Source organism: Penaeus chinensis, chromosome 7 (assembly GCF_019202785.1).
Source record: "Penaeus chinensis breed Huanghai No. 1 chromosome 7, ASM1920278v2, whole genome shotgun sequence".
NCBI classification, from domain to species: Eukaryota; Metazoa; Arthropoda; class Malacostraca; order Decapoda; family Penaeidae; genus Penaeus; species Penaeus chinensis.
This window is the reverse complement of record NC_061825.1, coordinates 7,772,188-7,777,187: the sequence shown is the minus strand read 5'-3', so window position 1 is coordinate 7,777,187 and position 5,000 is coordinate 7,772,188. Positions and strand designations below refer to the sequence as shown.

Genomic DNA, 5,000 nt, shown 5'->3' with positions numbered 1-5,000 from the left:
TTGTGAAATGTCTGCACATAGGCTCTGCTAGTGCTTAGCCACAAAGGAGTCAATTAGACCTTGTGACCTTACCTGATTTGAATTGGCGGGAAAAACGTATTTCTTACTAGTGCTATGAATATTGATGGTGCTATTTTTATTATTAACATTATAATTACTATAATGTTATAAGCATTAGTAACAGCAAAATAAGATAACGTAAGATTTTTTTGTAAATCAAAGAAAAGGGTAAACAGGCGAGACAGGTTAGGTTAGGTACTCGTAATTGGTTCATTGGTGACTTAGTACAAGTGTAGCCGTCTATGAGTAAAACAAGTAACTCACAGTGAGCATGGCACATACGTACACGTCATGCCCGTCAGCAATGGGTTAAAGGTATAATGGCTTTTCAAAAGAGCCATTATGAAACAATCAGATGGTATTTTGGGTAGAAATGGTAAATGTCTAAGTAGGAAAAGAATCCAGAGAATGAGATAAGAGAACAGGGGAAAGTGGTGAAGTATCAGGAAGACTGTCAAGAGGGGAGGGACCCAGAGAAGTACACTACAGAAGGGAGACACATGAGGATCCAGGTGATATTGATATGGATATTGGGGAAGAAGAGAGAATGGGGATGCACACTGAGAAGGAAAGGATGGGGTATTTCTGGGAGAGTGGGAGGAAGAAAAGTAGGGGGGAACTTAAGATGAAGGAGGATGGATATCAGCAAATAAATATAGAGTAAATGTAGAGATTATGAACAGATGGATTAGAGGGTGGGTGAGGGAAAGGAGCACTTACTTGGGTCATATTTAGCAAGGTTTTGATATCTTCCAGAGGTTCTGGAGGGGAGTTGGATGGAAGGGTCTGAGAAAAAAAGGTGTAGGAGAAGAAGGAATAGATGTCGGAGAAGCAGAGGAAGAGATGGGTGTAGAGAGGATGTGGAAGATGGAGTGGAATGTTTAGACTGTCTGGTGCGACAGTAGAGTGAGGAGGAGGAGGAGGAGGAGGAGGAGGAGGAGGAGGAGGAGGAGGAGGAGGAGGAGGAGGAGGAGGAGGAGGAGGAGGAGGTTGAGGAGGAGGAGGAGGAGGAGGAGGGGAGGAGGAGGGGACATAGTAGAGATTGGAGTATCTGGATATAGACTGGAAAAGAAAATTAACTGGGAGACAGTGAGTATAGATAGGATGAGTGGGGTAGAGGGAAGAGATACTGGGGGAGATGCTAAGACATCTTGAGAAGATGGAAGGGGTGCGGAGCAAAGTAATTTTCAAATAGGTAGGAGAAAAATCTCATCGGCATGCTTCTTGTCTGGCCTCATGTAGAGTGAGGCCTAGTTTGAATCTGAGAACTGCAACCTCAGATTTGAGCTTCTAGGCAGGACAGCTTCTATAAAATATGTTATGGGAGCCACCGCAATTGGCACATGTGCGGTGGGTACATTGAGGGCAGCTGGCTATGGAGTGACAGTGTTTGGCTGGGTGGCCCAAACGCCAACATTTCAGACATTGAAATGGAAGGGGTCAATATGGTCAGATAGGGCAGGACACTCCTCCAATATAAACTTTATGGGGGAGGTCATGTCTATGGAAGCTAACTTGGCAATACTGTAGTAGGACTTATGTTGGGCTCTGGGAGGAATAGTGTAGCACTGGACTGCCACTGCATTGTAACTGACAAGGGATGTGAGCAAGTCATTTTCACAGTCTGACCAGTCCTTGTCGTAGACAGGACAATCAATCAGGGAGACGGAAACAGTTCCGGTACAAGTATTAACCCCTTGATGATGGGTGAAGAAAACTAAAAAAAAAACTCTACACTCTGGAGATCAATGGCAACGTGCCGATTTTGAGCACAGGAGTTTGGTACATCAAGCAGAATCACAGTCGCGTATCGCTCTGACGCGCTGCCGGGGCATACAGCCACACGCCACAGATCTAGCAGTTTGTTTTGACGCCTCACAGTGTGACCCGTCCGGAAGGGGTTAAGAGAGGAGTGAAGTTGGGCAGGAATAGGTTTGCCAGTGAAGTCAGATAGTCATGAGCTTGGGACTCAAAATCAACTTCGCATACTTGTTTTTGGAGACATTACTGGAAGAGAAGGGTATTGTCCGAGAATGGGGCTGTGGGGGGAATCACAAAAAATCAATCCCACTTGGCTGAGCCATAAAGGGTACACAAAATGTTTGCAGAGGTAGAAACAGTAGAAGGACAAGGGCAAAAGGAAGATAGGGTGGTATGGAGAGAGGTAGTACTGTTGGGAGGATAATAAGGAGGATAATAAGAATGAAGAAAAGTGATAAGGGGGTGAGGGTAGACAATGAAGAAGACTGTGCAGAAGGATATGGAGTGGATGTTGGGAGAGGGGAAGGGGTGTAGTCTGAAGGTTGAGTAATGAGCTGAATGGATGATTCAGAATGGATAGACTTTACAGCAAACATTGAGGAGGGGGTATTAGTATCAGTGGTCATAGCCATAGTCAAATAAGAAATAGAGGTCAGGAAATTAATGAAATCAAATTTAAATAATCTAGTTAGTGAAGAGGTAAGCGTTAATACCCCTAATAAGGGAAAAAATCTTCATAAATGGCCATTGAGAGCCTGAATGGGGAGAAGAAATGGTATACTCTTCAGGGTCCCCATGAGGGAAAAGGGCTAGGGGGTTAAAGAAGGGAATACCATGCCCATGGCTCCTGGAGACCGTTTATGACTGACATAACACCAGCCTTTCATCCTTTCTACATATATATATAAATGTATATATGTGTGTGTATATATATATATATATCATAATCATCATAAGGGGGCATACGCATGGCTGCGCTTTGCCGCGCTCAACCTTTGCCACCACCTCCTGGGGTCCCTCTGAGCAAGCCTCCATGCAGCATTCCTTCCCAATCCCAGCACATCTTGTCAGTTCTGATCGATTTGCTTCAGCCAAGAGTTCCGTGGCTTTCCCTTTGGTCTTCTCCAGCCTGAGTCAACCCTCTCAGAGATGATCCTATGAGCCAGATCTTTCTCAGGAAAACGAGCCACATGCCCAAAGAGCTGAAGTTGGCGCTCTCGTATCAGACTGGTATTATATCTTGAATCAGTCTCATGGAGTATCCTCTGATTGGACACATGGTTCCTCCAGGTATACCCCATGATTCTGCGAAGATACTTAGTACCATAGGAGTCAAGACGGGCCTTCAGAGCACTGTTCAGTGTCCAGGTCTCACACCTATAGAGTAAGACCGGGATCACCAGTGCTCTGAAGAGCCTGATCTTATTTCTCTTAGTCAAATACTGACAACGCCAAATACTCCTATAGAGTGAGTCCATAACACCGTAGGCCAGTCCGAGTCCTCGAGTGACTTCCCGGCCAGAACCTCCGTCGCTCTGCACTACACTACCATGATAAGTGAACCTATCCAAGACCTCAATGTTCTCACCACAGGCATACACAGACTGAACATCGACAACCAAAAAGTCCCCAAATTCCTGAACCTTGGTCTTGGTCCAGTTGACTGCCAGTCCCAATGGCTTCACCTCCTCATGCAGCGCCTCGAGAGCTACTTGCAGGACCTCCAATGTCTGCTAGAATCACTACATCATCGGTAAAGTCAAGGTCTGTGACCTTGAAATTACCAATTGATGCCCCACAGGAACTACGATTCATGGCACGGCCAAGTATCCAGTCCATACAAGTATTGAAAAAGGCTGGGGCCAGGACACATCCCTGTCTCACCCCGGCAGACACCGAGAAAAAGGCAGAGATGCCCTCCCCACACTTGACAGCACTCTCGGTATCTATATACAGCCCAGACAGCAAACCAATAATCCCAGGGGGGAATCCCACGGAGACCCAGTAAGGTCCAGAGACTCTCCCAGTGCACTGAGTCGAAAGCCTTCTTGAGACCAACATAAACTGCAAGCATACCTTGTTGAAACTAAAGTCGGCGTTCCACAAGGTCACGAAGTGCTAAGACGCGGTCTATAGTTGACTTCTTGGGTGTAAAACCAGACTGCTCAGGTCTCTGTGCTCATAATAGGTGGTCGCGCACTCGTGCCAAAAGCAGATGAGCGAGGACCTTGCCTGGTACGCTGAGCAATGTAATACCTCTGTAGTTGACACAGTCCTTCTGATCCCCTTTCCCTTTCCAAATGGGGATGACCAAGCCCCTTTTCCAGTCAGGAGGAATGGTACCAGTCTCCCAAATGGCAGACAGGACTGCATGCAAACCACAGATCATGGCTTCTCTACCCGCCTTCAACAACTCCGCAGCAATCCCACATACACCAGCAACCTTTCCGCTCTCCAGCCTAGAGACCGCCCTTCTCCTCTCTTCGATGGAAGGTGGTGCCTCACTGATTGGTGGATCAGCCACTAGTGGTTGTGTGCCAGCCAACGGGAGTTGTGAAGACGGGGGATCTACCCAATACAGTTGCTCAAAGGACTCAGCCCAACAGGCCCTACACTCACCCAGCTCTGACACAATGCAACCATCCTCTGCCCTCACCGAGCCCAATTGAGAGATGGACTTTGACCGGAGTTCCCTCAGGCCTCGGAAAGCAGGTCGAAGGTCATTTTACCCAAAATCTTCCACGATGCCCCTAACGCACCTCTCTTGGTCCATTCTCAAAGAGGATCTAGCAGAATGAGACAGCTCCCTGAGCAAGACATGGTTCCCATCCAGTCTGGCAGCACGACTCATCTCTATAGTGTTCAGAGTCTCGTCCGAGACTACATGCCTCCTTCACCGAGGTCGGACCCCAAGGATGACCAAGCCCCTTTTCCAGTCAGGAGGAATGGTACCAGTCTCCCAAATGGCAGACAGGACTGCATGCAAACCACAGATCATGGCTTCTCTACCCGCCTTCAACAACTCCGCAGCAATCCCACATACACCAGCAACCTTTCCGCTCTCCAGCCTAGAGACCGCCCTTCTCCTCTCTTCGATGGAAGGTGGTGCCTCACTGATTGGTGGATCAGCCACTAGTGGCTGTGTGCCAGCCAACGGGAGTTGTGAAGACGGGGGATCT

At 47.6% G+C, this 5,000-nt stretch overlaps 1 protein-coding gene across 5 annotated transcripts in view; it reads right to left on the bottom strand.

Moving 5' to 3' along the window:
• The window catches only part of LOC125027150 (calpain-15-like), a 49,806-nt gene that overhangs the window by 26,084 nt on the left and 18,722 nt on the right, over positions 1-5,000 (bottom strand). The window lies entirely within an intron of this gene.